This window comes from Humulus lupulus, chromosome 1, assembly GCF_963169125.1.
Source record: "Humulus lupulus chromosome 1, drHumLupu1.1, whole genome shotgun sequence".
In the NCBI taxonomy this organism is placed as follows: domain Eukaryota; kingdom Viridiplantae; phylum Streptophyta; class Magnoliopsida; order Rosales; family Cannabaceae; genus Humulus; species Humulus lupulus.
The window spans coordinates 129298754-129307604 of NC_084793.1; the positions used below are offsets into that span (position 1 = coordinate 129298754).

General features: G+C 35.6%; 1 non-coding gene across 1 annotated transcript; it reads right to left on the reverse strand.

The window, feature by feature from the left end:
• Positions 1–3190: 3190 nt before the first annotated feature.
• On the reverse strand, positions 3191–3297 carry LOC133813410 (small nucleolar RNA R71). The gene has a single exon (XR_009884422.1). It is a non-coding gene; the product is annotated as a small nucleolar RNA R71 (small nucleolar RNA).
• Between the last annotated feature and the right edge of the window lie 5554 nt (positions 3298–8851).

Consider the following 8851-nt stretch of genomic DNA (forward strand, 5'->3'; position numbering starts at 1 on the left):
ATATGGATTAGTGCCTTGATTAGGAATCCAGGAGGGAAATAATTGGTTTATTATGTTATTATGTGATTATTTTTATGATTATGTGAGTTATATTATTATATAGCTGAATTTGCATGCATGTGGGCCCGTTTCTTATTAGAAGGACATTTTCGTAATTTTGGCTCGTTGAGGGCATATTTGTGCATATATGTGATATATGTGTGGGAACACATTATTATGTGGATATATTTGAGATACTCGGCATGAGGCGATCCTAGGAAGCAAGTTAGTTGTTTAGTCATAACCGGGTCAAATACCCGGCTCGGGGTGAGCCTACGGGTAATTTGGTACTTAGAACATTACCAGGACTGAGCGGGTAATGAGAAATTATTTAGTAATTGTTGGAGGATATTAGAAGTCACGGGAATCGTGAGACATTAATTATGATTAACGGGACAATTGGCTAATGACAAGTTTTCCCTTGAGGCATAGGAAGGAAAGATAAAGGGAAAGAGGGCACTTATGTCATTTGGGAGGCAAAACTAGTGACTAAGTCACCTTTCCCCTTGGCTGAAGGATAACTACATAACACTCTAGCCTTCCATTTCTCCCTCTCGATTGTGCTCTTTCTTTCTCTCGGTTTCTCTCTCAATTGGACTTGAGGTTTTGGGGCAAGCTTGAGGATTCAAAGCTTAAGGTTTAGGGTTGAATTGTAGAAGCTAAAGGGGCTTCAATTCACAGCTAAGGTAAGGGATTAAAACTCTATTCTTTGTTGGTATTTTGGCTATGGTTTTGGTTGTTATTAAGCTTGAAAGTTTAAGGTTGTGATTTGAGTTTGTGGTAGTGTTTTGAGTGTGTTAAAGCTTGGGTTTTGATGTTGGTTTGGTGATAATATTGTACTGGGTTTTATTTATGATTTTGGGATTGTTTGGAAATGATTTTGGTTGAGTTTGGGCTAAAGATAAAACAGTGGTGCAGGGTTCATAGGGGTGCTGGGTTTGCAAGGGCCCGTCGCAACCGATTTCTTGGGCCTCGTGACCTGCGCGAACCCACGTGCCTAAGGAGGGGCTCTGTCTTGGTGGTGCGCCGCGACCCTTATGGATAACTCATGGTCTGCCCCTGGACCCAAACAGGGGGCTGTCTGTCTGGGAGGTGCGTCACGGCCCTTAGAGGTAGATCGCGGCCCGCCTGGCCATTTTTGGCGACCTTAAGTTTTAGTTACGGAATTTCAAACTTTAAGGCTCAAGATTTATTCTGCTACCTGGTTTAGTAGAATTTGACGTTCTGGAGGCTAGGACTCGGTCCAGAAGCCTTTATTTACTCAATATTGATGAATATCATTTATTTGGATATGACTAGATTACTGCTAGGGGCTCAGGATCAGGATCGTGCTCGAGGGTCGACCTTATTTTGCATTATACTTGAACCTGAGGTAAGAAAACTACACCTATTGTGTGACATACTTAATTAATGCTTGGCTCCAATGTTGAATATAGTTTTGATTGGGCATAGGCCCCTGTAAATGCGCATGATTATGATTATGCATGTGCATGATTGATTAAAGCATGTTGAATGCTTTTTATATGGATATTTGTTATTTATTGAATGCATGTTGGCATTATACACTTGAGTAAAGCATTTACTTATGAGTCAAGCACAACAATAACGCTGAGTGCTGGTCATAAAGCATTGACTTATTAGTCAAGGGCGACAATAGCGTGCTGAGCACTGGTCGATATGATTAGACCTAATCAGGAGCACATTATACGTTTGTCCAACCCAATGGTCATAGAAAACTAAAGCGCCAGGTACGCTGGGCCAGGTCCAAGGCAGCTTATATAGAGGATAGGGAAATGGGCCTGAGGGTGACCTATTAGTCCTAGATCCTAGGGCGTTGAGCTCCAATTTGATTTATTAATCATGTACTTGGGCAACGGGCCCCGATATGAATTAGTTAATTATTTAATTAGGGCATCGGATCCCATATGAAGCTGTGGTCATTTATATGAATAATACGCATGCATGAGTAGAGTTATTACTGCTTGGCATGTTTATTATGGTTTCAAAATGTTTCAATCATTGCTTATTAGCATCTTTAAGTTTTCTTGCTGGGCTTGGCTCACGGGTGCTACGTGGTGCAGGTAAAGGAAAAGAAAAGTTGGACCAGCCATGAGTTGGAGAGCTTAGGTGGTGATGTGTACATATGTAGCCGCTTGACCACCACGGCCAAGGTTTCTCAGAGGAACTAGCGTTTAACCCTATTTTTGTCGCTTAGGTCGGCTAATTGTAAGTTTTGAATTGTAATGACCATTTTGGAACTGTAAACAACTTTGTAAACATTACTATGGGATCCCATGTACAGTTTATTTTTTATATATATAAATATCTATTCCTTTTAACCGAAATTTTAACCCTGGACCATTAATCATATTTAGATGCACGTTTATAGACTAATGATTCATTTAGTGGGTTGAGCACTATTTAAAATACACAGTGTAACGATCTTGGATAACCAGGGCATTACATCCGGGGACTATTAAAAGTTCTTTATTGTGAAATTAATTATCTAGCAATTTGGTTTAGTCATTTTTTGTGTTCTTATTTGGTTGATTCTTATGCCTTGACAGGTTTTATCTCTTTATAAACGAGAATCAAGACCCCATTGATCCTGAACTACTCCCTATAGATCCTGAAATTGAGCATACATTAAAAGAAAGAAGAAGAGCACAACGATTAGCTCAACAGAGAGCAGTAGTGATGGATGATCCAGATGGTGAAGCACAAGCTCAAGGGACAGCTGCATCTAACAATGGTAAAAATGCAGTCATTATGGTTGATGATAGGGACCAATCCATTAGACGGTATGTTTCCCCTTTTATCAATGAGCATGAACTGGGCTTTGTGAGACCATAAATACAGGAAGCACGATTTGAATTAAAGCCAGTCCTATTCAAAATGCTTCAAACTATTGGACAATTCGGTGAGATGTCTACCGAATACCCTCACCTTCGTCTTCATTTATTCTGGAGGTGAGTGATTCTTTCAAATTGCATGGGGTTACAGAGGATGCTTTGAGGTTGAAGCTATTTCCATACTCCTTCAAAGATAGAGCACGAGCTTCGTTGAACAATTACCGTCAGCTTCTGTGACTAGTTAGCAATAGTTTTTGGAACGATTCTTGATGAAGTATTTTCCTCCCAATAAGAATGCCAAGCTCCGTAATGAGATCACTTATTTTCAGCAACTAGAAGAAGAATCTTTGTATAAGGAATGGGAGAGGTTCAAGGAGTTGTTACAAAAATGCCCTCATCATTGCATTCCTCATTGCTTCCAGATGGAGACTTCTTACAATGATCTCAATGGTCAAACTAGAATGGTGGTAGATGCTACGGTGAATAGGGCTTTACATGAAAATTCCTATAATGAGGCCTATGATATTATTGATACAATCTCTTGTTAGGGTTTTATGCCCTAACTAAAACTCAATTTCATTGTAATCTCATTTTATTATCAATAAAATAATATAAATTATTTTTGACTTGGTCAATCACTTTGCTCACATGTTTTATTTTCATGATTATTTGTTTAATATAGACTTCTATTAAATCTTGAGCATATAGCTAATCATATTTATAGTGACGTAATCGCAGTGGAATATAAATATGATTATATGTTCAAAAATAAGTTAGTCTTAAGATTAATTAGTGCACAAGATTTGCATTGACTTGCCAATCTACGATATGGTCTGCCTACACATTGTAGTGTTATGTTCTTTCCAGAACATTAGAAAGTAGATAAGATCATATGTATTCATTACGTCGAATTGGACCGATATTGACTTTAGATGGATAAGTAAATATATTTTTATTATCTAATATATTCATATCATAAAGTTGGCCATAGGTCAATTCAATCTCAATTTTGAATGGTTACTATTCTAACTAATTGTATTATTCAAGTCCCTTCATTTTTTCATTATCAGCTTACCCTACGGACTAGCCCATACTTACATCTTGGGGACTTGGTGGTATAATTGAGTGGGAGTGTTAATTATAGATATGAACATCTATAGCTTCTAGAAAGAAGTGAATTGATGATCACCTTATAGCTTGGTTCAACGAGTTAAATGATTGAGTACTCATTTCTGTGATTAAAGTTCATGGAAATATCATTTACAAGGAAGTTAGTGGTATTTAAGGATAAAATACAATGAGAGGTAAAGTGGTCATTTGTACCCAACTCAGTTGTAGATCATCAATAGAGGATTGAATGACAAATTATGGTTCTAACAATGGATAACGTAATTACTTTAAGTGTAAAGCATTCTATGAAGTTCAAGAGTGCAATTCTGAGTCTTTACTGGAGTCACGAGGCATTAATAAGGTAGTGAAATTATTCGATAATAATTTTACGATAACTTATTGGAGCTTGAATTAATGGGTCTATGGTCCCCACAATGCTTTTGATTAAACCATCTAGATAGTCTCGATTAATTGATTTAATTATCAATTAGGATTGTCAAAAATGTTTTGTGTCAATTTTGGAAAATTTTACTAAGATGTGGAATTTAGAGAAGAAAAGAAAAATTTGGGAAAATTTATTTATTATGGAAAATTGGTGTCAAATTGATAAATAATATTAAATCAATGTTCAAATTATAATTACTTAATTTGAATTAATTAAATATTGTTTAAATATAATTATGATTATATTTATATATAAATTTTTAATAAAACTTTAAAGATTTTGTATATATAAGATTTCAAAATCAGATTATATATTATATTATATTTATTTAATTAATTAATAAGGATATTGTTTTATTATATAATTATAGAAAATAATAGTATTTGAATTTAAAGATTTTTATGCTTTGAATTTAAAAATGGAAAAATCTCAAAGCTTGGTAAAATATCTAATATTCAGCCATATAGGGATTTTTAAGCTATTATTTAATTAAATTGAATTAACAATAAAGTGTTGCTATAAATAGGTACTTAAGTCTAGGGTTTTGTAATCTAAAAGAAGTGAAAAAGCAAAAACATAGACTCAAGAGACCTATTGTAGCTGCTCATATTCTATCTTCTTCTCTATAATTTTTTTTATCTCATGTGTTGAGAATTCCCACTCTAGTCTAGGTGATCAAAGGTAATTGTGGAAGACCGTGTAGTTTGAAGATCCAGTTCACTCTCTTGCCATTACTCTGCGATAGAAATGAACAAGGGTTAGAGAGAGTGAAGGAAGGAGTCTCAATATCTGCTACGTAAAAGTAAGATTCTTAAACCGTGTTATTTGATTTACTTAATAAAATTCATTGGAAACAACATTCTAGGTTGTTTTATATGTTAATTTGTTTAATATATGAAACATACATGAACATATTTATGATCCTGTAAAATGTATTCCCAACATCTCCAACAATAATTATCAGTGGCCCACTACTAGAGCAACTACTGTAAAATAAGTTGTTGGCCTTCATGATGTTGATGCTATTACCTCATTGGCAGCCCAAGTGTATGTGATCTCAAACATGCTGAAGACTATGAGTATGAGTCAACAGATGGGGCAACAAAGGGGTCCTCCTATGGCTCAGTTTCAAGAAGTCTCTTGTGTATATTGTGGTGATGGTCACACCTTTGACGATCGTTCCTCTAATCCTTCATCTGTGTGTTGCATGAGAAATCATAATAGAAATGGCCTTAATTCGAATTCTTACAATCAAACATGGAGGCAACACCCTAATTTCTCATGGAGAAATCAAGGGGATGGTCCTAATACTTCATCTATGTCTTCTAGGCATACTTATCTGCCATGCTTTTTTTAACAACAAATCCCTATGCCACAAGCATCCCCACCTAGCCCATTGAAGAATATGTTAAACGATTATATGGAAAAAACTTATGCAATGATCCTAAGTCAAGCAGTGTCTATGAGAAACTTGGAGATTCAAGTTGGACAACTTGCTAATGAGCTACAAAGTCAACCCCAAGGTTCGCTGCCAAGTGACACTGTAAATCCAAGATGAGAAGGTAAAGAGGAGTGCAAAGTAATCACTTTGAGAAGTGGTAACGAGTTAGATGTATCCAAGAACAATTATGGACATGAGGGTGAGCCCTCTTCAATCAAATACAGTGAAAAAAATCAAAGAACATGTTGAAATTCCTTGTGTACTGAAACATGCCTCTACCCAAAATACAACAGCAATGTTGAAGCATAGTTTCCCAGGTAGATCAAAAGTACAGCAACAACCACCTTTTCCTCAACTCTTTGAGAAGCAGAACAATGATGCTCACTTCAAGAATCTTCTAGATGTTTTCAACTAGTTCCATATTAACATCCCACTTGTGGAAGCCCTTGAAAAAATACCCAACCATGTGAAATATTTGAAAGATATTCTTACAAAGAAGAGAAGATTGGGGGAGTTTGATACTATAGCTCTAACCAAGGAGTGTAGCTCATTCTTATAGATTAAGTTGCCTCCTAAAATTAATGATCCAAGAAGTCTAACAATTCAATGTACTATTGGACACTCTTATTGTGGAATGGCTTTTTTAGTGATTTGGGTGCTACCATAAACTTGATACCAATGTCTGTTTTCAAGCGGTTAGGGATTGGAGAGAATAGACCTACAACAGTTACTCTTTAACTAGCTGAAAAATTCATTTTCCATACTAACTTTATTGTTCTAGACTATGAGGCAGATACAGAGGTGCCTATTATTTTGGGGAGACCATTTCTTGCTATAGGTAGAACTTTGATCAACGTGGAAAAATTGGGAGCTCACAATGCGAGCTTAAGAAGAATAAGAAACCTTCAAGGTATTCAATCCTATACGTTCTCCAAATGAAGTAGGAGATTGTTTCGCCATTAATTTGATGAACTCTAATATGGAGGAAGAGGTACCCACAAAGTATAACAAGAGTTTGAATATGAAGCTACCTCCTAAGAAATTTGAGAAAGACAATGAGCCATGGAAAAGTGTAAAAAAGGAAATGTTTCACATGCAAGAGACACATAGAAAGAATAAAAATAAGCATGGTAGGAAATCTCATTCCCAAATGTTCGAAGTGGGGCAACAAATGTTTTTCTCTAATTCTCATCTGAAAGCCAACTCCAGACATCTAAAATGAAGCTTCTCTGATTCATTATTGGTAATCAAAGTCTATCTTTGTGGTGCATTGGATTTACGTGATGAAAATTCAAGAAGAAAGTTGGAGGTGAATGGGAAAGAATTTAAGTTTGGAGGTAGCGAGGTTAGCAACATAACACCTCACCCACCTTACTTAGTCTTTGAAATTCTATGTGGGAGAGCTATTGTGCTTAAAGCTGAATCTTGAGGACAACAAAAGAGATAAAAAAATTAAAAAAAAAGAAGTGTAATCTCTATTGTATTTTTCTTTGTTTTTACCCTCCTTCATTGCTAGTTTTCTGTGCCTTTAACTGAGTTCAGGTTCTTTGGGGGCGGTTTTGATATCGTTGGGATGTTGCTTGATCAATTGGGGAGTATTTTGATGCATTCATGCTGAGAAAATAAACTAAGTTAAATGTTGGGTTTTGTTGGAAATTCTAGAAAAGTCTGGGGCGATGTTGTGTCTATGCCATTAATCTCTTTCGTAATGCTGGGACATCAAGGATGGGCGAATTTGGGGAAATTTTTAGCAAAAGTTACTAACAATTTGAGCTGAAATTTCTGGGCATTGTTGCTATGGTTGGGGCACATTGTGACTGAATTTCAGGGGTATTTGAGTACTGATTAGGACATTTTTAGAATGATTTGGCCTAGGAAAGTTACTAATAAGCTAGTTCTTTGGACAAATTTCATAGCACAGAGCATGAGGAGCCCAAGGACGCGAAAGCCAATGATATGGAGGGAGGTTTTCTTCGCCTTTTGTCTTGTTTATTTTATTTTCTTTTGCTTTGATGTTTCTTTCTTTCTAGTTTCTGTCTTGATTGTTGTTGTTGTTGTTTTGTGTTGGGTAGCAATGAGGACATTGCTCTCTCTTAAGTTTTTTTTTTCTTAGGGGGGGGGGGGGGTATTGTTTAAATTGCTATTTTATTTTATTAAGTTATAGATGTTGTTTTGGTGTGTTTTGTGTTGAGTCTAGAGTCTAGGTTGTAATGGAATCAACTCTTGTAATGGTTGTTCTTAAGTTTGGGGATGGTTCGATGATAAAATTTCAGAAAAAACAAAATTGCAATATTGGTTAACTCTTGTGTACTAGGGAGTCATTAGTACTTAAAGTTTTTGGTGCTAATTCAACCATAGTGAGAGTGGTCCCAATTGAGTGTGCATATTTTGACCATGTAACCCCTACATCCCTAGATTAAGCTAAGTATTTATGAAGGTTAAAGTTTTTAGAATTTACTTGGTAATTCCCTTGAGGCGAAATCCTGGGAGGCTTAGTGATTTAGACAGGAATTAGGCAATCTTCTTGGTCCGTTTGAGCTTTTCATGCCTAACTTGTAATTATTATCCCTAGTGACTCAACTTTAAGTTTATTGGCATGTTTTGTTCATGTAACCTTAACTTGATAGCCAATCCCTTTCTGAATATCCTATATTTTTTTTCTCACCAAACCTTAGGCTTAGCTTGTCTTGGATATTATTTGAGATAAGTTTGGGGGGAAGTGAGGAAAGAGTATCTTGGTTCTTGGGGTGTTCATAATTGTTAATTTTTATACACTTATATGCTCAGATTTGTTAATTGTTTTTATGTTTTTTGATATCTTCAACGTTTTTATTTTGAAGTGTATTATTTTGAAGTTTCTTTGTTTTCATTTCATCCAAAAAAAAAATCAGAAAAATAAAAGAAAATTTAGTAAAAATAAGATATGTATATATATTTAATTGTAAATAAATAAACTTGCATGTA